Source organism: Triturus cristatus, chromosome 7 (assembly GCF_964204655.1).
Source record: "Triturus cristatus chromosome 7, aTriCri1.1, whole genome shotgun sequence".
Lineage (NCBI taxonomy): Eukaryota > Metazoa > Chordata > Amphibia > Caudata > Salamandridae > Triturus > Triturus cristatus.
Window position 1 is genome coordinate 212,650,734 of NC_140590.1, and position 26,476 is coordinate 212,677,209.

General features: G+C 48.4%; 1 protein-coding gene and 1 pseudogene across 3 annotated transcripts in view; both read left to right on the forward strand.

The window, feature by feature from the left end:
• Window positions 1–26,476, forward strand: part of LOC146809243 (sialoadhesin-like) — a 506,671-nt gene that overhangs the window by 82,309 nt on the left and 397,886 nt on the right. The gene's annotated exons all lie outside the window — the stretch shown is intronic.
• LOC146809244 (E3 SUMO-protein ligase KIAA1586-like) lies at window positions 19,861–22,783 on the forward strand (annotated as a pseudogene).

Below are 26,476 nucleotides of genomic sequence, written 5' to 3' on the forward strand. Positions count from 1 at the left end.
TATCTTTGTAAATACGGCTCATCCCTACATTTTCGAAATGGTGGAGTGCGGCGTTAGCAATTTACACTTAACGCCATGCACCACCATTCTCTTGGAAATATGCCCCTACATGCTGTCTTAAATGTAGCGGTGCACCCTGGTAGAAAATTACATTCAATTTTACATTTTTTTAGTTTCTTCTTTATTTTGAATTCCAGAAAGCTGTTTTGTATTCTAATTGTTACAGCCTCAACCAATGTATTTCATTCACAACCGTGAACATTTTCAGGGCTTTCCAATTCAAATGACAATTATCCATTGAGCATTTCACAAGCACCAAATTACAGCCTCCTTGTCTTTCTGATCCAAAAAATAATTCTTCCTTTGATAGTTCCAAAATGCATATTATATGCCAAAATCCTCATATTCCAGATTTGACCAATCTCACCCTGGACAGCCAAATCCATGTCCCTCATCCAAACGGGCACTCAGCACATAAGTAACACACAACTTCATGTCCGAACTTGACTTTTCCATCTAAACTAATGAAAAGTTCTTCCCTCCCTTCTAATATATATGTGACTCCTAAAGTAGGCAAATCAAGCTCTAAGGCAAGGTGATGTATAGTAAAATGTAGAATCAGTGTTTTAGTATGTACTAACAGTAAAAACTGCAAATTGTTGTTTTTGCATGGAAAGGCTAGTAGCCCTGTTAGCGAGTACAGTGGCTACTAAAGTTGGAACTTCAAGGTATGTCCAAGCCCTTGTATGTTTAGAAAGTCGCCGCTATGTTGCCCAAGTTTGCTAGAAGCCATCTGCAGATTCAAGCCACAAGACAGCCTTCTTTCCTCCTGTGGATAAGTGTGAATGCCTCCCATGAAAGGTCACACTAGAGAGTTGGAAGAGGTGCTACCTTTACCTGGCAGGAAGAGACATAGGATGTAAGCCCAAAAGGAGAGCTTCAAAGGGGGTGTTGGCTTCAAAGGACAAATGGTAGACACCCATGAGAGGGGCTGCTCTTTTGTTCTAGTAGACAGGTTAATATCAGGGACAGAAAGAGTTGCAAAATAAGTTTTCTTTTGGGCAATTAGCCCTCAGGTAGCCACACCTCTAGGGTGGGCTATCAAGCTCCACACATTGTCAGAGGGGTTCTCCTAATAATAATAATACTGATATTTGTATAGCGCGAACAGCTACCTCACGAGGAGGTGTCCCGGCGCTATAGACCGCTGGGGAACCCGTCCTGGCTATCCCTGTGAGATGGTCCCTTTCTGGGTATCTCCAAGGTGAAACCAGGCATCCCCAGCGTCTGTGGGGGGCCGTTGTAGAGATGAGGCAAGCTTAATGCCCAGAGTTGCCGAGTGTGTTCCTGGTTAGAGTAGGTACCGAGGCGAGAATTATCGAGTCCGTTTTTGACCCTGGTCCACAACCCTGCCGCGTCGGGAATCGAACCCTGGTCCCTGGCCAATTCTCTGCTTACGGGTCTGCCGCCTCTAACCAGTGAGCCACACCTCTCCACTCTTGTGTGAGGGAAGAATAATGCACTCAGGGATAGCTAAATGCGATAAATTGCAGGAAGGGCTCATCAGGCGGAAGGGGACCTGGTAGTCTATTGGCTAGTAGTTTCCACAACTACAGGGCAAGTTGTGAGCATAAAAGTGGCACCCCTGGCGCAGAGACCTCTCTGTGCCAGGGGTGCCATCTGTACTGAAGACATGACTGAAGACGGACTGTTCTGCTGGTCCCTTGATCTGACAAATGGAGGCTGCACCAAAGGCTGGTCTTCATTTGCTGCTCCTCAGCTAGCAAAGAGATGACTGCATCTGTGCTGCCCTGCTAAAGGAAAAGTCATCCCCGATCCCCAAGCAGAAGAGGTGAACTCTAAGAGTTATTTGACTGACTTCCTGTTACAGCACTAGTGCCACAAAAGCTGAAGAAGCCACCTTGGCAGAGTTGGTAGTTACAACTGCCTGTTCGCCACTACGCACCGAAGCACAGCCTGGGATACAAAAACACTGAAACTCAAAAGTTGCACCCTAGCTGCATGATCTGGGAGAGGCATCAACGTGCAGGTCGGACACTAGCTGCAGTTAAAAGACACCACTGGTTTTGCTGTTACCAGAGACCAGTAGACCAGTGGAAACTATTTTTTGGGCTGGACTTCGAGGGACATCGACCATTGTGGCTAAAGTCATCCCTTGGTGTCAACCCCACCAACTGGATCAGGATTCACAGCATCCTCAGCATCTTCCACTACTGTAGTCCTTGTATCAGGACCACTCTATTGATGTCTATGGCAGTGCAGATCCTAGTGAAATGTGTTTGTCTGCTCAGGTCATTTCTGTTCCACATAGTACGCTAGGGGCGTGACTCTGCAGGAACAAATGCTCTCACACACCTAGATAGATGTCATGCTTCATCATTGGGCTTTTGCACCAAATTTGGCCGGTGCTGCAATGCCCGACAGGCACCCTCAATGGGTGGTCTTTACCGGAGATCTTTATTTTAGCCATTTGGTGACGTCTGGGTGTGTGTGTCTAAATTTAGATTGGTTTATTTAACCCCTTGAGTGCCCATGACGAGATGGTCTCGTCATGGGCCGCGGTTGCGCTGTGCCCATGACGAGACTATCTCGTCATGAGCCCCGCCCGCTAATGAAACGCCCGGCACAGGGCGTGGAAAGGGCGGGGCACTCAAGGGGTTAATGTGTAAGTGCAAAACAGTGAGGTTAAAAATAGGATAAGAGGAACTTCTCAGGACAAACTAGTCCTCCTGCCTATATTAAAATACGTGATGCCATCTACTAGAAATTATTATCTAAGATAGCCATAGGTCAACATGTTTCAGGCTTAATGTAGTCATGTCAATGATCTAGCAGTTTTTCTTCAGGACCACTGACCCCTGATCTACTTAGTGACTAGAGTTTCAATATATAGGTTCATATGTCTACTCCCAATCACACATACATCTCTGAGCATCAATTAAAAAAAAACATTGTTTTGGCGATGACTTGTAGTATCAAGACAATCAACATCAACAATTTGCTTTTATTTGTTGCAGTATTGAGGAAGAATAACAATTAGACACCAATGCACGTTTTGCCTTGTTATTTTTTTGGTGCTGAATCTCAGTTGTGCCCCATGTATTTAAAGAAATGAAAGTGTCAAACACAAACACAGAAGACATGACATATATTCTTAAGAATCCAACACATTCTCTCGATTATGGTAACAACTTACCCAACAAGGGTAATGCTCAAGACTCCTCAAGTCGTGCACAGCGGCGCGCTAAATTATGTGCTGAATAATACCAATGTAGTAGATCAGAACACCTGCGTTTTTTTACAATCTGTCCATTATATTAGTAGAGCAGTTTGCTATTCCGTACTTATAGGTTCTGCGAATCAACACACAGGAAGACGTACCCTCGCCGACCGACTCGGAAGTACCTGGGGGGGGACATTTCCAGTATTTAACCTGTTTCCCCCTCAGTTAAATGCGGGCAGGTGTTGAGGATTGCAGACCCGCCTGGATTGCAACTCGTACAGTGGGAAGTTTTGATGCTAGCTGGCGTGTCTGTTTGTTCTATCTCAGGCGAGAGAGGAAACTCTTGCATGTAAGTTAAACCGTGGCGGTCCTCTTGTCACTGTTGTGGGGAGCCGAGATAGTCAATTGAAATTGGGTGTTTACCTAGCCAATGGTGTCAAATTTAGATGATAATGAAGACCAAGTATTTTCCATATAACAACCAGGAATGTCTGTGTCCTTGTGTATAAATTGGTTTCGTTTTTCTTCACGGGAAGCGTTTTACCAAATTGGGACGATGTTACCCGGGGCTTGTTTATATTAATTGAGAATGTTGGCAAAATCAATATTGCACTATATCCCAAGTAGTGAAACAAGAGTAGGTGTTTTGGTCACAGAAGGGCTCAGTGGATTAACTACTGGAGTGGGAATTTTAAACATGAGCTGGTATGCCAGATTTCTTTTATCCAAGTTGAGATCGAAGAAACTCGCTCTTGTATGTGAAACCGTAGTGGCCATCTTGATAGTGATACAAAAAGCTACATGAGTTATGGGTGGGTACTGTCAAGCAAGTGGTATGTCATGGTGACCATTACAAATGTTTGAGTAATGTCTGTCATTCTCGTGTGTCAATTAGAGGGTTTCTTTGAAAAATTATAGAATATTTTCCATCTGGGCAAGATGCGTCCAAGGAATGTTTATGTCATCTATTAGGATCAGTGTATCCTGTATCTCGTGCCAAAGGATATCATCATTAAGACCGATTGTATTGGAAAAAATATGAAATATCCATTGCTGTTCCCTTCTAAAGAGGGCTTTCTGGTTCCTATTTGGATTGGCTTCTAGCACAGTCCATCGTATGTCTTCTGGAGTGTGACCTTTAGTCAGAAAGTGCACACTAATTTTTTACTTTTTGCAACGTATTGTGCTACAATGTTAATTCATTCTCAGTTTTACATGACGTGTAGTCACTCCTACGCATTGTTCATCGCATGGGCACGTGATTAAATAGACATCATTTTTTGAGTTGCAGTTAGTATGTGTTTATTGTGTCCCTACCCAGTTTGTTTTGAGTTGTACCTCTTTAGTGCTTTCTACACATAATCCACAAAGGAAATGTCCTACTACAGGGGGAGATCCCACAGTGGCCTTTGCTCTGTCTCCTTCATATCTCATGTATGTGTGGGAATTGGTATGTTGTTCAAATTAGCGGACTGTTTGAATGCAAACCTAGGTGGCGGGGGGCCTGGAACAGGACTGGAGACTGCTTTGACTGCAAGGTAACTGTCCTGCTATGATTTACTGGCCCCTTTGACTTGCTCCCTGCCAGAATTGGTTGCCCACAGCGGGCAAGAGAATTCAAACACAATTTTACAAATGTTTTTAAAGTAGCCTCTTGCTGTGGTAGTTTGCAAAGATATGGTAGTATGTGATTAGAGTAAAAAAAGTGATTTATGATTTGTTTAACAGTTTGTATCTTTCGACCTGACCGGTGGATTTTGCTCCATTTGGTGTATACAAATTTATGGAAAGAAGATTTCTTTTGAACAATTGGTGTTGGATTTCTTTTGTGCCATATTTCTTACTTATTCAATTGTTTTGGTTCTTCTAAATGGTTTACATTTGTTACTTTATAAAGCTTGGCTGCGCAAAGCCACATCTACCCAAGGTTGAACCAGGGTTTTTCAAATTGAGCTTACTGGACCCAAGATGAGATTGTGAGTGTATTACACAGTGAGGTTGCACAACCACAACATTTAATAAAACATATTTACTCACAGATAATTGTCAGAAGACTTTGGAACCAGATTTTGACATGCCCTGCTGTTAGACTACAGTGGTCACCAGGGGCCAAATGGAAGGCAACAAAAGTATGTTGGCCATATGGAAGTAAAGGATGATGCATGGCCCTCTATGTCAGACATAGCACCATCGGGAATCTGAGGAGACAGACAGCTCATGTGGCATCAGTGTATATCACAGGACTATCCAATATGTGACGCCCTGCGGCCTGTTCAAGTCATGTTCATGGACAAAGCCAAATTCAGAATGATTGTTGTTGGTACAGCCTAGTCACCGGTGCTACACTCCCCCATTACACAGGTTGATTCTGCGCTGGATGGATCTCAGAGTATCCCTCCTACTTGTCTTACAATCACACCTGTATTGCTGGAAGGGCAGTAGTACCACCGGGGAGTGATAGGGCACCTTAACCTATTCTGCCCTCATCTCCTCACCAGTCCAAAGACTGTCTATTGACAGAGTTCTTCGACTCACATGGTGCAGGGTCTTGAGAGCGGGTAGCCGAGGTCCTCTGTGATGTGCACAAGTCAAGGTCAGGAGGAACAGCAGCACCAACCAGCTCCCCGAGGGTTAGAAGCCATCAGGGACAGTGAGTGACCTGGTTTAAGCAGGAGAACAGGCACTCATGACACAATTCGCAGCCGGGTTCAGAGGTTGTATGATAACAAGCCGCCATACTTGTCCAAGGCTTTTCTCAGCCCCTCAATATTCATTACATATGTTGCAGTTTATGAAAATGTCATGTTGAAGGTAATTCAAACTTCAGAACAATTCTGTACAATACTGACTGTAGTTATCTGTAGAAGAAAACATATAGGGTAAAATTGCCCTGACATATGTTACAAGCTTTACAATGTGTTTCCTCTCTAGGGTGACACAGGCCAGTCATAAATGCAATTATGACATTTTTTTTTACATTTATTATTTTTGGGTTGATTTCATCTGTATTTTTATTTAGGCAGGTAACTTCAAATTTGTACATTTTAAACACATTTTTAAGTATGACGACATGCTGATTTTCAATAAATTCGAGTTTCAATTCATAAATAAGTTTATGATGATATTTAGATCTGAGTTTACAACATTTTTGAGCCATAAAGTGTGTTGAAATTAAAAGACACCATTTGGCAGTCGTTCCTTTAACATCATGACAGCAATTGGTCTTGCACTGTCTGTACATAGGGGGATAAACAGACTTTTACAAATGAATACGGAGCAGGAATCAGCGCATGAGGTTTTTGGAGAGGCAGGTGTGCAGAATCCAAGACAAATAAGAAAGAAAGGATGTGCAGGACACATGTTAGCCTGCTTGAGAATAATCTAGAACAGGTTATGGCAATGCAGCAAATTGATGAGTATGATATACTGGAAATACTGGAACACATACCTGAGATAGAATTCTCCATCAACATCCACATGGAGGGGCCATGCAACATGGCCGACAGCACGTGAGCTGTCTGAGCTCCAGGTCCATTTGCCTGTAAATCCTGCATTTATCTTGTGACTTGTAGGCAGAAGCAGTATAGGGTGAAGGAGCCGATTGATGTTGGTCCCCAGGCCCAGCGGAGGCTATTAAGCGGCTTGTGCGGTGCAGGAATACAGCCAGCGCTGATACTGCGTGAGGATCGCTCTCTGGGCCCTGAGAGGAAGACGTCAGCGGGCGGGACTGCTGATCGGCATTCGGCCAATGAGCTGGGCCGGGCTAGCAACTAAGAGGCGGCTGACGATGTTTGAGCTGCTGTGGATCCTGGATTGACGAGAGAACCCCCTGCGGTGTGAAGAGAGGCGACCCTGATAGAGGCGCGCACCGTGTATTGCCGGGCAGGTGGTGGGGGCAGATTGCATGAGAGCGCTGGGGCTGGAGCGAACTGAACCCAGCTGGCGATCCGTAACCTATGATGGGATAATGCTGCAGCCGCAAGAGGTGAGCGGAACAGAGGCGACTTGTGTGTGGACGGAGCGGAGACTGTGGTGTGCTGACCGGTGGCGGCACAATCGGATTGAAGTTGCTCTGGTGGTGAAGCTGACGAGAGCCTGAAAATTCCCGCTGGTGGTGGGTGCGCCTAATCATACAGTATTTGTCTGGGACCCCTGAGAGAGTGCTGCCACGAAGCCTGGTAATGTGAGGGAGGACTGGGCATGAGAGCAGGGAGCGTTGTGCTCCGAAAACAGATGCCCACCCCTGTGGTGAACTGTGAGTAGAGAGCGGCGGAGGGCACGATGTAATTGTCTGCCACTGAGGGAACGGACTTGGGTGGACCCCAGCCTGACCCTATTGCATATACAGTGCCCATGCTGGAGGGAAATAAGTTCTGCCTGCAGCTAAACCGACACGTAGTGGTGAGGACCGTGAGAACAGGCCCAGATACTTCCTGCTGCCACAAACATATTGGTCCTGGTGGAGTGTCCTTGTGGAACATAGGGCTGACACAAAGGGGTCCACTGGCCGGATGTCAGGTGAACACTCTACTGGGTAATAGGAGCTGGATGTGACAAGTGGCACTGGTTAGGCAAGGGCCTGGATTGACTTTGGATAGGAGCAAACACAAGTCAGGTCTAGGTGGCAGGGCCACCTAGATGTGTTTTCAGTGAGCTCCGGCTGGCCCACAGTGAGCCTCCCAAGCGATCTTGGGCACTCATCCTGCGCCTCTGAGGCCGGGCTGACAATCGGTCAGTGCTTCTTGATGACAGAGAGATATATCTGCCAGGTGGTCAGGTACGATGGGTAAGGATAAGCCACCAAAATCCCAAGCCATTAAAATATTAAACTATGTCCAACCTATCCCCCAAGGCCAGGAAGATCTCGGCGATGGCAGGGTATCAGAGAAAGAGGCATCGGAGGGGGCAGGAGAGGAGACCCCGACCCTCATGGACGTGATCCGCTCTGTACAGGTGACGAGAGACGACATGGTCCGAAAAATTGACGTCGTGGCCATCGACATCAATATGCTGTGGTGCAATCTGCGGAAGGTCTCAGACAACATGACGTTACAGAACAGGACTCAGAGACCCTGAAGAGTGAGGTTAAGAATCTCTGTACCACGGTGGTGGAGCTAAAACGACAGGTGATTAGACTCGAAGACAGAGCCGAGGACTCTGAAGGCAGAAGAGGGAACCTGAGATTTGTGGGATTTCCAGAGAGGGCAGAAGGGGATGCCATAGATCTCTTTCTGGAGAACTGGATCACCCATGAAATGGCACCTAAGCAACTGTCGAAATTCTTTAGCGTCGAATGCGTGCATAGAACGTTGGTGGCTCCCCCGAGACGCAGGGCCCCTTCTCGGGCCATTATAGCTAAACTGTTTAACTATAGAGACAGAGATCTCCTGCTTCAATTTTCTTGTTGCGGACGGCACTTCTTCTTTGAGGGTCACTCCATTGCGATTTACCCTGATTATACACAACGGGTTCAGGAGCAGAGAAAGACCTTCATTTCCACCAAGCGCAGACTCAGGGACCTGAATTTAAAGTACAGTCTCATGTTCCTGGCAAAGCTGTGCGTGGAAAGTGAGGGCCGGATTCTTTTCTTTTTCTCGGCGGAGGAGGCGAGAGACTGGCTGGACACTAAGGCTCCGGAAGGAAGACGACTGGCCTCCTCGATTGGAACTGCAGGCTCGAACTACCCAAGATCGCCTGTGAGGAGTAATCGGCAGCTTCAGAAACAGAAGCCCAAAGGGAGAACAATGAGCCTGGACCGGATCACTGTCCAGTGAGATGGCACCTCACAGGCCTCCGACACGGAGATCGTTCCGGATTCCGTGGCGGCGACACCAGAAGTTATACCAGGCACGAGCCGCTCCGGCGGAGGGAGAGTGTTGGACTTGGACCTTTTTGCAGGGTCATCCCTGAACTTTTTGCCTTCCTCCTGTATTTTGTCTGACCTGTTTTTGTTGGTTTTAGGACTCTGGGCACTTTACCACTGCTGATCAGTGCTAAAGTGCATATGCTCTCCCTAGTGTAAATTGATGTATGGATTTGTGATTCCATGATTGACTGGTTTGGTTTAGTTGTCAGACCCTAGTACAATGCACTGAGTGTGCCCAGAGCTTGTAAACTAAATGCTGCTAGTGGGCTTGCAGCACTGGGTGTGCCACCCACAGAAGCAGCCTGTTAAAGTGTGTCTAAGGCTTGCCATTGCAGAACCTTTGTGCAGTCTGGTACTGCCATGCTGACTGGGCAAGTGCACCCACTTGCCTGTCCCTAAACCTTCCCTTTTATGCATATTAGTCACCCCTATGGTAGGCCCAAGGGCAGGGTGCATTGTAAGTATAAGGTACGACATGCCCTGGTGTGTGTGGCATGTCCTAAGAGTGAATTACAGCCATTTTAGTTTTTCACGATTTCAAGGCTACCTGTTCTCCATAGGCCAGAATGGGCAGTTTGATTATTACAACTTATAATCCTAACTGAGTCAGGAAACATGGTAGAAATTCGAGTTTAGTACGCCTGAACTCAGGATGATAAAATACATCTTTTAGTGAAGTTGGTTTTAACATCTGTGTTTGAAAGTAGGTATTTTCTTGTCTAACCATCCAAACCTGCCTCTGCTAGGTTGTGTATTCCTTGTTTAGAGTTTGAGTGATAGGGGCTAGGGAATTCCAGGGGGCTGGGGAATTCCCAGAGACTGGGTGAGTCAGCACAGGGCTGAATAGAGGGATCTCCATGTAGATGGGTGGGAGGAGTGCAGTGGTTGCCTGACTGCAAAAGACAGGAGAAAGGAACTTTGTGTGCACTTTATTCAACTTGTGAAGGATCTCCAAGGGCTTGGAAAAGAGCTTGCCTCCTGCTGAAGTCACAGGGACAACAGACTTCACACACCAGCTCCCCAAGAGTTCTTTGGAAGTGCCTGCTCTTTTGCGATGCTTTCTGAGGGTCTGCGTGTCGCAAGGAGCTGGAAGCGTGACTCACGAACAGGAAGCGTGTCGCCGAACTGCCGCTTCACAACACGAAGCGCATCGCCGGAGAAGAGGATCGACGTCGCAGCAGACACCGCTGCGTCACCGGGAAGCGTGTCGCAGAAGAATCGTTGAGTCATCGCAGGTCCACCGAAGGGCCTCGCTTTGCCAGGGGAGAGGATCGACATCGCAGCAGACGCCGCCGGATCACTGGGAAGCGTGTCACAGGGCCTGTCGCGACTCATCGCCAGCAAAGATGATCGACGTCGCCGCCGACGCCGCCTCATCTCCATTAAGCGTGTCGCAGGGCCTGTCACGGCTCATCGCCGGAGAAGAGGATCGGCATCGCAGCAGATGCCGCCGCATTGCCGGGAAGAGTGTCGCAGGGCCTGTCTCGGCTCGCAACGTTGTGGAAGCAATTTGCATCACCAGGGGAGAGGATCGACGTCACAGCAGACTCCGCCACATCACTCGGAAGCGTGTTGCAGGGCCTGTCACTGCTTGCATCGTGTGGAAGCATCTTGCATCGCCGGAGAAGAGGATCGACGTCGCAGCAGACGCCACCGCATCACCGGGAAGAGTGTTGCATCAAGAAGAAAGCGCCATCTTTATTTCTTTGCAACAGATCTTCAACACATCACCGTCCCTGCAACACTTTTGTTGTCTTGCTTTACGCATCTTAAGGTACATTGAACTCTGAGTGTCGCATTTACCATCTTAAGAAAACTAAGCCAATTCTACCATTTTAAGTACAGTATTGTAGATTTTTGTCGTTTATGGTCTTGTGATAAGTCAATATAAAGAATACTTATTTTTTATATAAAACTTGTGTGGTGTCCATCTGTAGTGTTGTCACTTGATTACTGCATGTGTTCACAAATGCTTTACACACTGCCTCTGAGATAAGCCTGTTTGCTTGTGCTAAGCTATCAAGGGGGTGAGCAGGGGTTATTTTAGGAGTGTACCCCGTTACCCTGACTAGACGCAGTGGTCCCTATTTGTCAAAGGTACCTACCTCTGCCAACTAGAGACCCCCAAATCTAATCAATCAATCAATCAATCACGACATTTTTATAGTGCGCTACTCACCCGGAAGGGTCTCAAGGCGCTGGGGGAGGAGGGGTACGTTACTGCTCGAACAGCCAGGTCTTGAGCTGCTTCCTGAAGGAGAGATGGTCTTGGGTTAGCCGAAGGTGGATGGGGAGGGAGTTCCAAGTCTTGGCTGGCAGGTAGGAGAAGGATCTTCCTCCGGCGGTGGCTCTGCGGATGCGTGGTACGGTGGCAACGGCGTGGCTGGTCGATCGTAGCTGGCGGGTGGGCGTGCAGAAGGTCATGCGGTCGTTGAGGTACTTGGGGCCCAGGTCGTGGAGAGCCTTGTGTGCGTGGGCGAGTTGTCTGAACGTGATTCTCTTGCTGACGGGGAGCCAGTGCAGGTCTCTCAGGTGTCCGGTGATGTGGCTTTGTCGGGGGATGTCCAGGATGAGTCGTGCGGAGGCGTTCTGGATGCGTTGGAGTCTTTTTTGAAGTTTGACTGTGGTTTCGGCGTAGAGGGTGTTCCCGTAGTCCAGTCGGCTGGTGACGAGCGCCTGGGTAACGGTCTTCCTGGTTTCTGTGGGGATCCATCTCAAGATCTTGCGGAGCATGCGCAGGGTGTTGAAGCATGATAAGGAGACGACGTTGACTTGTCTGGTCATCGAGAGGGAGGAGTCCAGGATGAAGCCCAGCTTGCGCGCGTGGTCCGTTGGTTTGGGAGTGGTGCCCAGGGCAGGGGGCCACCAGGAGTCGTCCCAGGCGGAGGGGGATGAACCCAGGATGAGGACTTCCGTCTTGTCTGAGTTCAATTTCAGGCGGCTGTTCTTCATCCACTCGGCGACGTCTTTCATCCCTTCCTGTAGGCTGGCTCTGGCGGTGGCGGGGTCGTTGGTGAGGGAGAGGATCAGTTGGGTGTCGTCAGCGTAGGAGATGATGTTGAGGTTGTGTTGGCGTGCGATGGCTGCGAGGGGGCTCATGTAGATGTTGAAGAGGGTTGGGCTGAGTGATGATCCTTGTGGTACACCGCAGATGACTTCGGTGGCGTCGGATCTGAACTGGGGGAGGCGGACTCTCTGGGTTCTTCCAGCGAGGAACGAGATGATCCACTCCAGTGCCTTCTCTTGGATTCCGATGTTGCTGAGGCGCTGCACTAGGGTGCGGTGGCAGACAGTGTCGAACGCGGCAGAGAGGTCGAGGAGGATGAGGGCCGCTGTTTCCCCGTTGTCAATCAGGGATCTGATGTCGTCGGTGGCTGCGATCAGGGCGGTCTCGGTGCTGTGGTTGGCCCGAAACCCGGACTGCGAGGGGTCGAGGGATCCGTTCGTCTCGAGGAAGGCGGCGAGCTGTCTGTTCGATGACTTTGGCAGGGAAAGGAAGGAGCGAGATGGGACGGTAGTTCTTGAGGTCGGTGGGGTCCGCCGTTGGTTTCTTCAGGAGGGCGCTAAGCTCGGCGTGCTTCCAGCTCTCCGGGAAGCTGGCGGTGTGGAAGTTGGTGTTGATGATGTACCGGAGATGGGGTGCAATTATGGCGTCGGCCTTGTTGAAGACGTGGTGGGGTCAGGGGTCGGTGGGGGATCCAGAGTGGATGGTGTTCATCGTGCGGGTGGTGTCTTCGGTGCTGATCGGGGCCCAGTTGCAGAGGGTGGTGATTGCGGGCGTAGGTTCGGTGATAGGGTGCGTGGTCTGTGTGTCGAAGCTGTTGTGTATGTCGGCGATCTTGCGGTGGAAGAACGAGGCGAGTGAGTTGCAGAGGTCTTGCGAGGGAGTGATGTCGTTGTTTCCGGCGCTCGGGTTGGAGAACTCTTTGACGATGCTGAAGAGTTCCTTGCAGTCGTGGGCGTTGTTGTCCAGTCGTTCTTTGAGTGCTGTCTTCTTGGTGGCGCGGATCAGCTGATGGTGTTTGCGGGTGGCGTGCTTGAGGGCGGTCCTGTTGTCTGTGGTCTGGTCGAGCCGCCAGGCTTTCTTGAGGGTGCGGCAGTTCTTCTTGGAGTCCTTGAGTTCGGCGGTGAACCAGGGGGTTTTCTTGCTGCTGGGTCTGCTGGGAGGGTTCTTTAGTGGTGCGAGGTCATCGGCGCAGGCGGTCAGCCACTTGGTGAGGTTGCTGGCTTCTTCGTTGGGATCCGTTGTGCTGGCGGGAGGGTTCTGGCTGAGGGAGGCGGTGAGCTGCTCGGTGGTGATCTTGCTCCAGCTCCGGCGAGGAACCTGTTGCGGGTGGTGGTGGGTCGTGGTTCTTCTGAAGCTGAAGTGGGCGCAGCTGTGGTCAGTCCAGTGGAGTCCGGTGGAGTGGCTGAAGGAGATGTGCTTGCTGGATGAGAAGACGGGGTCAAGCGTGTGGCCGGCTTAGTGGGTGGGGGTGTTCACCAGTTGCTTGAGTCCGAGGTTGGCGAGGTTGTCCAGCAGGGTGGTGGTGTTTCTGTCATTGTTGTTCTCCAGGTGGAAGTTGAGGTCCCCTAGGAGGATGTAGTCAGCGGAGGGAAGGGCGTGCGGGCTGATGAAGTCTGCAATGTCTTCGCTGAATTGTGTGTGTGGTCCCGGGGGTCTGTAGATGACGGTGCCTCTGAGAGTGGTCTTGGGGTCGGTGTGTATCTGGAAGTGGAGGTGTTCGGCGGCGGTGAAGGTTTCGTCGGAGTTGGTCGAGATGCGGATGGTGTTCTTGTGTACGATGGCGATGCCTCCTCCCGTCTGGTTGACGCAGTCCCTCCGGGTGATCTTGTATCCATCCGGGATGGCTATGGCGATGTCGGGCGCTGAGGAGGCGTTCATCCAGGTTTCAGTGAGGAAGGCGACGTCTGGTGCTGTTGCGTCGAGCAGGTTCCAGAGTTCGACGGCGTGCCTGTGGATGGAGCGGGTGTTGAGCAGGATGCACTTGAGGTGGTTGTTGCTGGTGTCTGGCTTGGCGGGAGCGGTGCAGGTCCGGAGGCAGGTGAATTTGCAGTCTTGGCAGGTGAAGGATCTGTGGGTGCGTCTCGGGGTGGCTCGGTAACAGGCGGGGTTCCGGCCGCTATTGAGTGCGTTGAGGGTGGTGGGGTCATAAGTCCGTCGTGTTGGCTGGCGTTCTTGGGGACAGGGGTCCTGGCGCTGGGCGCGGTCCAGGCGCAGACGGGCTTGCCTTTGGCGCGCCTTCGGCGCACAATCGGCGTGCCCGCTGCGCGTCAATGCTGCGCGTGGGCGTCATAAGTAAGGAGCCGGGAGGGCGGGTCAGCTGGGTGGCGGGAGCGAGGTGGCAAATGGGCTGGCGGGGGGCGGGGCCGCAGGGAGGCAGCGGCGGGAAAGTCTGGGGCAGGCGGGCGGCTCATCGGCGGCTGGGTCGCTCGTGAAGCAGCAGGCAGGAGAAGGCTGTAAGCGGCGTCAGTAGGAGCAGGAGGGGGTGACCAGGCCCTGTTACAGGCACAGTGGTCGCTCCCAAGTGGTGTCCGCGGTCCCCTTAAGTAAGGAGCCGGGAGGGCGGGTCAGCTGGGTGGTGGGAGCGGGGTGGCGAATGGGCTGGCGGGGGCGGGGCCGCAGGGAGGCAGCGGTGGGAAAGTCTGGGGCAGGAGGGCGGCTCAGCGGCGGCTGGGTCGCTCGTGAAGCGGCAGGCAGGAGAAGGCTGTAAGCGGCGTCAATATAAAGAATACTTATTTTTTATATAAAACTTGTGTGGTGTCCATCTGTAGTGTTGTCACTTGATTAATGCATGTGTTCACAAATGCTTTACACACTGCCTCTGAGATAAGCCTGTCTGCTTGTGCTAAGCTATCAAGGGGGTGAGCAGGGGTTATTTTAGGAGTGTACCCCCTTACCCTGACTAGACGCAAAGGTCCCTATTTGTCAAAGGTACCTACCTCTGCCAACTAGAGACCCCCAAATCTAACATTGGTGGTCAGCGGGGAGGATTCTGGACTTGCATTTGTGACTCATGTACAGTGATTGGTGAACACTACTAGTGAGTGCAGACCAAAACGCGACCACATACTTTTGGTAGATTGTTTTTCTGGGATTTTCTATTTTTGCAAAGAACTGCCAAGTTCAACCAACATGTAGAAATCAGCATCCATAGCATCTGTTGATCTTGATTGGGAAGAGGAGAAACTGGAATGCTACACTGTCAAACAACTGAAGCACTTTTGCAGGAAATTCAAAGTTGCAATGACGGTCTCTCCAAGAGGGATGAGTACCAGAAGGCACTGAGGGCCTGGGTCGCAGCTAGAAATACCTCTGATGATGAGGAAGATGTTGAGAATGAAGAGGAGCAGCTGGGTGGGCCAGAGGGTCCAGGGGGAGAGAGTAACTTCCCCAATAGGTAGCAGTGTTTCTGCCAAAGATCTGTCTCCAGAGGAATTGGAGGACAGGAAAGAGTGTAGGATGCATGAAATGGAGCTGACCAAGCTCAAGTTAAATGGGCAGTTGGAATTTGAATTGCAAATTAGGAAATTAGATCTAGAGGAAAAGAGAATACAGTTTGAGCATGAGTTAAGAATGAGGGAACTTGAGTTAGAGCTCGAGAGGCTTGAGGCCATGAGTGTCCCAGCCCAGCAACAAGAAATATGTGTAGCTCAGAGAGTGAGCTTTGCTGAGTTGGAGGTGGAATCCAACTCAGATGGTGGCAGCAATATAGAGTTATCTAGTGCTAAGAGAGTAGTACACACACCCAGAGATGAGGCGCCTGACTTGAAGGAGGGGGTTAATTTACACCAGTAGGCTCAAGGATATGAGGTAGCTACAGTGATGCGCAGTGTCCCTGGTATGGACTGGCACATGGGTTCATAGTCCTAGTGGAAGGAGGGACACTCTACTGACTCTGGATGAGAGGTGCAGGGAGAGGGGTTTTCCCATGGTTGAAGTCCTGGTGTGTGAGTGTGAAGACCGCCCAGAAGAGTGTGGGTTGAGTGGCAGAGACAGTCAGATACTGTCTTGCCAATCTCAGGAGAGGGGTGTGGAGCTATGTTCTCTTTAAGGCACGCGCGCGCACCTTCCCCGACGTTACTGCGCACTCCCGGATGTGGAGCACGCACAACGATTCCAGGACGTCCTGGCGGAGAGGCGCCGGCCGCGCCGCCGCTTTAAGAAGCGAGCGGCGTGAAAACCAGGCACTTTTTTCTGCGGTGCCGGCGAGGAGACGTGGAGAGTGCAGGTAAGGGGGCTTGTGGGGGCTTGAGGGCTTGTGGGCTTCTGGCGGCTTGGTGGGGGGGCTTGTGGCGGCTTGGGACAGCTAGTCGCGGCTTGGGGGGGGGGCGTGTGGCTGCAGAGCGCGGGGCTGATTGTGGCCTTTTGTTTATGTATTGATGGTAATCACAGCCCGTGAAGGGGCTCTGATTACCATCAATACTTAAGCAAAAGGCCACAATCGTCCCCGCGCTTTACTAACAAAACAGTAGAGTCGGTTTAAAATCACAGCGTGTACCAAAGTACACGCTGTGTTTTTAAACTGGCTCTACTCTTTTGTTAGTAAAGCGCGGTGCGGGGACGATTGTGGCCTCTACTTTAAGTATTGATGGTAATCGGAGCCCCTTCACGGGCTGTGATTACCATCAATACTTAAACAAGAGGCCACAATCGTACTTGGTTGTATTTCAGCTTTTACGAACTGTATCAATAGAGGTGTCTAAAATTACAACCCTGCTGCAGCAGGACAAAGATCTCTCTCACCTTCTCTCTGGTTGGTGTTAAGTGTTCCGGTGAACTAGTGGATATAGAAAACACTAAAGAATGAGGGCGAGAGAGCAGCCTGGCGATGCTAGGAAATGGCCAGTCAAGACACCATTTGGAGGAAACGCCTGGTCTTATCGTGTATCGGGTGTGAATCGCTACTCAGTTGATAGTAAACAAATAGGAATTGTTGTTATTTGTGAAACTAAATGTCACTTCCCTCACTTGGAGACTGTTTACTGCGATACATCAGGGAAGATGAATGTGCTTCATCGTGTGTTCTACTGGTCATCGTAGAGTATAAAATAGGAAACTGTTAATATTCTTAAGACAACATTTACTTTTCCCCCTAAATGTAATTCTTCCTTCTCATCCATCCCACAGTTTGACTCTGTGTAGTTGTACTACTTCCGGTTTCAATGTAAAGCGACCTGGTTTGTTTATGATGCCAACAATGTGTTTTTCTTGCAAAAATATATGTTAGTTGTAAAAAGGGTCTTAACTAGCATGCACGATTCAATTAGCTGGGCCTCGCTGTTGCTCTCAAGGTCAGACAGATAATTTACTTTCAGAGCAGTGTAGCTTCAGACATTGCAGCAGGGCACAGTAACGAGGATTCTCTGGCTTGTAGGCTTGTAAGTTCTCTCTAGAGGAAAAGCATCATAAAAAACTGGTGAGATCTATCGCCTAACTGATGCTGTAGAGCTTCCCCTGAAGTACAGCTGAATATATTATATAAGCTGTAGTGGGTCAGTATTTGTGGCAAGCTCTATCGAACTGTTAGAAAATCTGGGCCAGTCATGGGGATGGGGGTAAGAGTAAAAAAAAATGTAATTAAGAGAGCAACACATTGCTGCAAAAATCAAATGACACAATGAAGCATGCAAAAAAAAGAGTGCCAAAAACCAAAAAGTGCACATCAGAAATAACCCCTGTCAAATTAATGCAGTGATGTTAAATCTCGCTATTAATATCACAAAATATCAGCTAAAACAAAAATGATATTCACTCAGTAAAAAATACACTTTTTTTCTGATGATACATTTTCCCACAGATTCCTTGCCTAACAAACTATCTCTCAAGGTGTCCAACTGATACTGAAATCTCCCCCCACCACCAATGGCTCCCCAGAGCCTTGAAGTGGCACGTTGCAGCTGCAGCCCCAACTCAGGCTCTGGTCATGATGACCAGTATATTAAATGCCAACCGGTGCACAATCATCAGTTCATGTTTTTCCACACCTTATCAACACACGCCGGGAGATCATTCTGTCATTGACGTGTCATGTTTTATACATGGGAGTCAACGAAGGGACAGCAGTGATGCAGCAGGAAAAAAAAAAGCAGTGGGACAGTAGTAAGTGGGGGCGGAGGGGTAGACGGACAAATGGGGAGGTATAAGGCAGGTTTCAATTATCTCATGTAGCACAGAGTGTTAATATACCTGCTGCAAAGAACGCATACCATGTATTTTATGTGCATAGGTCAGTTGGTTACTGCTTTTGTCACATAGATTCTTTTGTTACTCTGCAGCTCATAAGAGACAATCATAATCTAGCACAGTGACCTATACACTGTCATCAAAGATCTGCTTACACATTGCATGGTACAAATTAGTAATTTATGTTTTTCCCTGTCTTTCATTATCCTGAGGCTTCTAAAGGGGTTTATTTGGGTGGAAATACATATTTTTTGTGAAAGTCAATGCTAACCACTGTGTTATGTTCCGAATTCTGAATTTGTGCTTTTTCCAGACAAGCACTCTTTAAAAATCCCTACCAGTATGAATGACATGTGACTTGTAGTCCCCTTTGTATGGAGCATTTTGTCTACACTTTTGCTACAGAGACTCTTTTGTTATTATGCAGTTCACAAGTCCCAATCACATTTAGCACACTGAGCTATGAACTGACATCAAAGAGCAGCAAGCAAACTGCATGGTACAAGTTAGTAAATTATGCTTTTTCATAGTCTTTCTTTAACCCGATGCTGCTAAAAAGGTTTGTTTGGTTAGAAATAAATCCTTATTAGTAAAGTCAATGCGAACCCCTGTGTTATGTTCTGAATCTTGAGTTTGTGCTCTCCAGACCAAGCACTCTTAAAAGAATGCCTAACAGTATGGATGACTTGTAGTTCCCTTTGCCTTATGTAACATTTTCTAGTCACCGATTTACAGACGTATGGTTCTTTCTCTCTGTATGTGTGTGATGTAAAGTGCTCTGACACCCTACAGTGGTATGAAAGGTGCTATAAAACAAATTAAATACATGTGACAGTGGGGCTTGGGAGAGAGGAGCGGCACTGTTGGAGGGTAGTAGTGAAGGAATCGATGAAGATTGACAAGAGATTGACAAGAGATTGGTGTATGCTGGTCATTATTTCAATTCAATATATAATGACAAATTTGTTGTAAAATGCACAATTTCCCCAAAAATGTTCTTGGGGGAGAGGCCTCCAATGCCTCCTTTGTAGTGGTCAGACTAACTTGGTGTGCACTGTATAGGGACTAGTCTGCCAACATTTGCCAGAGCAGCTTTACGTTTCCAGTCCAGCCTTGCCAGGAGCAGGAGCCCCAGGCTGTGAAATAAAACCAAACAATGGAAAGTTAGTTGCGAGATGCAGCACCAATCTTACCATTAGGATTTTTCTATTTTTGTAAATATTTTAAGATAAAAATACTAAAATCTTTAGTAAGTTATGTCTAGGCTTTGTTTGATGCACACACGTGTGGTTTTTTTTCTTATTCAAATTAGCTGGTCATTTTTCCTATTGGGGTCTCTAGACCAGTCCCATTCATAGTTTGTGATTCTTCAAGCGTTTGCTGACTATCTTGTCTTCAGTTGCAGGTTTCCAGTCTGTAAGGTATTTGGATATGAGTGGTCAGGTGTGAGTACCCACAAAGACAAGGTAATTCTGTGTACGTTCCTCGTTGGGTTGGGGGTTGCTGGGTAAATAGAATAACAATCTGCACGCCTTTTATTTTGCAGGTTTGTGAGACCGTACTACGAATACAATTGCACAGGCAGACGGGAGTACAGGCAGAACAAACAGGTAATTGTTTGCTAGAGTTAAAGTAGTGCATCTTCTGTTGCAGGTTTCGCTGCCAGAACCCCACATATTTAAAGTGGCTTACGTGAGTACAAGCAGAAGAGGTAATTGTTTGGTAGAGTTAAACTGTGGTGCATCTTGATCATTGTAGTATAATATACTTAGCCATTTTTACTTCAGTTGCAGGTTTCGCTGCCGGAACTCCATACATTCACACAGGTGTACGTGAGTTAAAGCAGAAGAGGTAATTGTTTGGTAGAGTTAAACTGTGGTGCATCTTGATCATAGTAGTATAATATACTTACCCATGTTTTCTTCTGTTGCAGGTTTCGCAGCCAGAACCCCATACATTCACACAGGCGTACGTGAGTTCAAGCAGAAGAGGTAATTGTTTGGTAGAGTTAAACTGTGGTGCATCTTGATCATAGTAGTATAATATACTTACCCATGTTTTCTTCTGTTGCAGGATTCGCAGCCAGAACCCCATACATTCACACAGGAGTACGTGAGTTCAAGCAGCAGAGGTAATTGTTTGGTAGAGTTAAACTGTGGTGCATCTTGATCATAGTAGTATAATATACTTACCCATGTTTTCTTCTGTTGCAGGTTTCGCAGCCAGAACCCCATACATTCACACAGGCGTACATGAGTTCAAGCAGAAGAGGTAATTGTTTGGTAGAGTTAAACTGTGGTGCATCTTGAACATTGTAGTATAACGGATTACATTCATGAGCTAGGTGTCAACGTAAGCCATGTTCCCTTATCTTGCAGGCTTTGTGGCACAGCAGGTTCAAACCGGCGGGCACGGAAATGTTCAAGCGCAAAGCTGTCACTTTGGGAGAGTGCAGTGCTTCACCACAAAGGAAGAAATGTTGCCTTGTATTCAAGGAAGAGTGGATGAAAGAAATTGTGGAGGCTGAGATGCAGAAATCACGAAGCAAGCTTTGCATGCAACTCGGGGAACTTTTTCAATACTGTCCAGACGTGGGCTTGATTTGCAAAGCATGTGCCGAAGTCAAGATTGTTGGGGACTTTTCCACATGGAAGAAATGGAGTGATGGCTGGAAACTGGATTACATGAAACGCCATCTACTTAGCAAGGTACACGAGTCTGCCATGGTGATATTGAGAAACAGAAGTGCTGCTGCCAGGTTTGGTTATGGAGTGCGGGCAATGCTGACAGAAACTGCCACTGACAAAGCAAATAGAATGGAAGTAGTTGAACGCCAACGATCTGTGCCTGAAGAGATAAAGATTCTCATCAACAACGTATTGCTGGCAGTCAAGATGAATACTTCAATGTTATCTGTACAAAACATCCATGACCACCTAGCTTTGTATGTCAAGATACCAGACAGCTGGAGGAGCAAGAACTATGCCTTTGAGTTCCTTGAGGCCATCAATAGCGTGATACACTGTGAAGCTATGGCAGAACTTCGGCATGCTTTGTATCACACATTGATAATTGATGAGAGCACTGATATTTCCGTTTCAAAAATGCTCATCCTGTACTTCAAGTTCCGACCAGTAACATCAACAGAGCACAAAACACAGTTTGGGGGCATAGTGAAGCTGACTAGTTGTAATGCTGAGGCTATCACTACTGCTGTGAAAGAATTCTACACTGCCAATGAACTGGACCTTATGAAAATCGTCATGTTCACATCTGATGGTGCATCCATGATGCTGGGTAAGAATAATGGTGTTGCTACTCGCCGTAAACAATCCATACCTCATCTAGTTGAGCAGCATTGTGTCGCCCATCGAGAAGATTTGGGAGTTGATGATGCCTGGAAAAGGGTTCCAATGGTTAAAGAGATGGAGACATTATTGAGGACTATCTACACTGTGTTCTCTAGATCTCCTGCAGGGAAGTCGAAGCTGGATGAAATTGCATCGGTCACTGAATGTGAAGTGGTCTCTTTTCGACCACTGAATGAAGTCCGGTGGCTTTCAAGGCATTTTGCTGTTGGTGCACTAATGCGTAATTACAAGGCTGTTCTTAAGTACTTTGAGCATGAGAAAGTTGAGGAGAATGATCCAGTTGCTAAATATTGTTATAAAAAGCTATCAAACTCCAACTACCATATTTCACTTGCAGTACTTAATGACATTCTGGGTGAATTTGCATTTTTGTGCAAACTATTCCAAAAAAGTTCTCTGACTACTGTTGAAGCTGTACAGTATGCAAGAGCAAAGATTGGCCAAGTTAAGCAACAGTATTTGGGGGACACTGTCTTTTGGAGCAACAATGTAAGAGATCTGATGGTGTTGTACAAGCAAAGGCAAGAGTTTGACAGTGGGCCTATTTTGTCTTTTGTTTCCCTTCTTTGTGAGCACATGCAAAAAAGGTTCCCTGAAGATGAGTTGAAAGAATGGGCAAGTTTTGAAATCCAGGCAATGGCAGCACAATCACATTTTGATTTTGGGACTGAGAATATACAAAGACTTGTAGAAAAGTATAAAAATGTCTTGGTCCTGGGTGATTGCGAAACACCAGAAGATGTTGTTCGACAATACAGAGACTATAAATATGTGGTGGCAGAACATGTAAAGGGTGGGTTATTTACCACCTTTCAAGACATGGTGAATTTCACTGTATGCAATGCTGCTCAGTATAGTGTGGTGTCTCAGCTTGTTGATATCTGCGCAACGTTTCAAGCATCTAGTGCAGATTGTGAAAGAGGATTCAGCCTCATCAATACTATCAAATGTAAATTGAGGAATAGACTAGAGCAGAAGCATTTGGATATGCTGATGAGGACAAAGGCCTACCTCCTAAACGGAAAAGTTGACCTAGATCGAGTTTATCACCACTGGAAAATGCCAAAGATCGCCGTGAGAAGCAACCCTGTCACCCCTCTAGTGATGCCACTTGACATGTCTCCCTTATTGTTTATATGTGATATTGTATAGGCTCCCAACATTTCCCCACCCAATTAACAGTGCTCAAGTTAAGAATATTTATTAAAATCTTATGATGGTACCACCGTTTAAGTCTTGTGCTTTTCTATACCTGAAGTGTACTTGCCTGTGTAACCAATTCATGTCATGGCGTGTTTATTGAATTTGGAAACTGCCCTTAAGACACTTATTGTGGCACTGTATGTGTGAAAATGCACCATCTTTTCACTTTTTAAAGTATACGTTCTGAGTGACATTTGGCACCGCGCACACGCGCGGTCTGGTTCCTGGCGCACATAGCCCTGGTTGCAGCGCACAGAGACCCTCCACTGCCGCACACAGATGAAAGAAATTAGAGGGAACATTGGTGTGGAGTACGTGTGCAAGGCACTGAATGGTGAGGTAAAGGATAGTTTGGTAAACCCTTGTAGGGGGCTGTGTAATCCAATTGTTGGAGAGCATATTGTTTTCCAGAGCTATGCCAGCACCTGTGGGAGAGTGAGTTCTCTGACCGCAGGGAGCTCTCATTGGAGGCAGACCATTTGGTGAATTCCAGTGGTTCCAGAGAGGCATTGGGGAGTGATCCCAAGAAGAGTGGTTCAGGTATCTTCCAACCCAGAGTGGGGGAATAGGTTCAGTGTAGCCCAGCTAGGTCCCAGTATAGTGGGATGGGTGTAGAGACTCACGTCCTGTCTCAGTGGCGAAGGAGTGAGTGTGGGGCTACGTGCCTTAAGGTGCCTGAAACCCAGTCTCAGAGCCTGGGTGGTTCTTTAAGGGAACACCAGGTGGGGAGCCTAGTCTGTCCTGAGGTGCTGCCCGTTGTGCGGGATCCCCTAGTGTCTGGGGAACTGGGAGTGCCTGTAAGCAGGCCTCCATCCGTTCTGGTGTCTGGCAGTGCCACTCCTAAGAGGAGGGTTCAGAAGTCCAGACTGAGGGGTGAGAGGGGGAAAGAGTCCCCAGTGGAGGAACCAGTGGGTCAGGGGCCAGCCAGAAGGGCTGCGTCACCAGTGAATGACCATGGTGACACCACTTCAGTCCTGGGGGATCTTCGTGCACTGTCAGGTGGACAGGGGTCGGGAGATCTGCGCCAGGCAGTCTCTCACACAACACCTGAATTATGTGTATCCCTCGGGGCATGTGTGCTCCCCAGGAAGTCCTGGTGCTCCAGGCGAGTGTTCAACCGCATGGCTTGGTCCCAGGGTTGGGAAGTCAGGTTCAGGCGCTGACTGACCTGGAGGGTGCGACAACTGTAAACAGTTTCCTGACCGGTTTGTCTTCTGGGGGTACCACTCAAGTTGGGAGGGTACAGCACTCTGGAAGGGGGTGCAGAGGGAGGGAGTGCTTGCATCTGACACCGGTGCAGCCTGAGGGTTTAGACCCTAGGTTGGAGAGCCAGGTTCAGGTGTTGTCTGACCTAGAGGGAGGGACAACTGTAAACAGTGTCCTGACCGGTTGGTCTTATAGGTGTATCACTCCAGGTGGGAGGGTACAGCACTCTGGAAGGGGGCACAGAGAGAGGGAGTCCTCCCTCTGACCCAGGTTCAACTGGAGGGTTTAGACCCTAGGTTGGAGGGCCAGGTTCAGGGTTTCCCCCCTGACCTAGAAACCCAGTTGCAGGATAGAACCCCTGAACTGTGCAGGACACCTGCTACAGGCACCCTGATAATTCTGGAAGGGGGTACCACTCCAGGTGGGAGGGTACAGAGCCCCAAGGAGGAGGACCAGGTGTGGGAGAGCCCACCCCAGTAGCTTGTCCAGCTGCCGGGTACAGGCCCGGGGCTGGTGGGTCAGTGTCAGGATGTCATACCTGACTTGACAGGAGGGAGGGTGGTCAAAGGGTGCCATGCACCTGGGGTTACTGCCCCCGCTCTCTGACGCCACAGAGGTTTGAGAGCCCTGAGAGGCATAAGGCCTGGTTGCCATTACTGACTACTGTCAGTGGCCACTGTGGTTTGCTGTCTCTCTGTTGGGACACACCTTTGAGCAAGTTAAGGTTAGGTGCTGCACAGGTGGTGTCCACAGGTGAGGAGAAGGGTTTCCCATGGGTAAGCTTGGTGTACCCTGAGAGTATGGACAGAGGGATCCTAATGGGTTCATATTGGCGTAGAACTGGAATATGCCCTTGCAGTTGCGGGCCAGGTCCAGGTTCTATCGCCCAAAGCAGGGAAGCCCATCAAGGTAGCGATTGGTCTACCCTGCGTATTGGCTGGAAGGGGGTTGTGTTGGACTAAGCCCTTTTTGCATGGTCATCCCTGAACTTTTTGCCTTCCTCCTGTATTTTGTCTGACCTGTTTTTGTTGGTTTCAGGACTCAGGGCACTTTACCACGGCTGATCAGTGTTAAAGTGCATATGCTCTCCCTATTGTAAATTGATGTATGGATTAGTGATTCCATGATTGGCTGGTTTGGTTTACTTGTCAGACCCTAGTACAGTGCACTGAGTGTGCCCAGGGTTTGTAAACCAAATGTTGCTAGTGGGCTTGTAGCACTGGTTGTGCCACCCACAGAAGCAGCCTGTTAAAGTGTGTCTAAGGCTTGCCATTGCAGAGCCTGTGTGCAGTCTGCTACTGCCATGCTGACTGGGCAAGTGCACCCACTTGCCAGTCCCTAAACCTTCCCTTTTCTGCATATTAGACACCCCTATGGTAGGCCCAACGGCAGGGTGCATTGCAAGTATAAGGTACGACATGCCCTGGTGTGTGTGGCATGTCCTAATAGTGATGTACAGCTATTTTCGTTTTTCACTATTTCAAGGCTACCTCTTCCCCATAGGCCTGAATGAGCAGTTTGATTATTACAGCTTATAATCCTAACTGACTCAGGGAACATGGTAGAAATTCGAGTTTAGTATGCCTGAACTCAGAATGATAAAATACATCTTTTAGTGAAGTTGGTTTTAACATTCTGTGTTTGAAAGTACCACTTTTAGGTAGTAGGTATTTTCTTGTCTAACCATCCAATCCTGCCTCTGCTAGGTTGTGTATTCCTTGTCTGGAGTTTGAGTGACAGGGGCTGAGGAATTCCAGGGGGCTGGGGAATTCCCGCAGACAGGGTGAGTCAGCATAGGGCTTAATAGAGGGATCTCCTTGTAGATGGGTGGGAGGAGTTGCACCTGGGACCTGAATAGGGCTGTGCTTTCCCTCCACAATGCTGGCTCCACCTCCTGTGGTGCATCTGATGTCTCTGCCCTGCACTCTGAGAGGAAAGAAGGAGTCTTGTCAACAAAGTGCTCCAGGACTGACCAGAACTGGTTTGGACTAGGCAAAGGCCTCTCTGCGTTCAGAGAACAAAGATAAACTGGGTATAGATATTGGGACCCAAACCCAAGAACTTTAGATCACTTTGGGAAACAAGAAGAAACCTTTGCTGAGGAGTGGAACCAGAAGAGACTGAGGAGAGACTATCCCTAAGCTTGAGGGATTGGCCTGTAGTGGTTGCCTGACTGCCAAAGAAAGGAGCAAGGAACTTTGTGTGCTCTTGTGAAGGATCTCCAAGGGCTTGGAAAAGAGCTTGCCTCCTGCTGAAGTTTCTGGGACAGCAGACTTCACCCACCAGCTCCTCAAGAGTTCTTTGGAAGTGCCTGCTGTTTTGCGACACTTTCTGAGGGACTGCGTGTCGCCGAACTGCCGCTTCACAACACGAAGCGCCTTGCATCGCCGGAGAAGAGG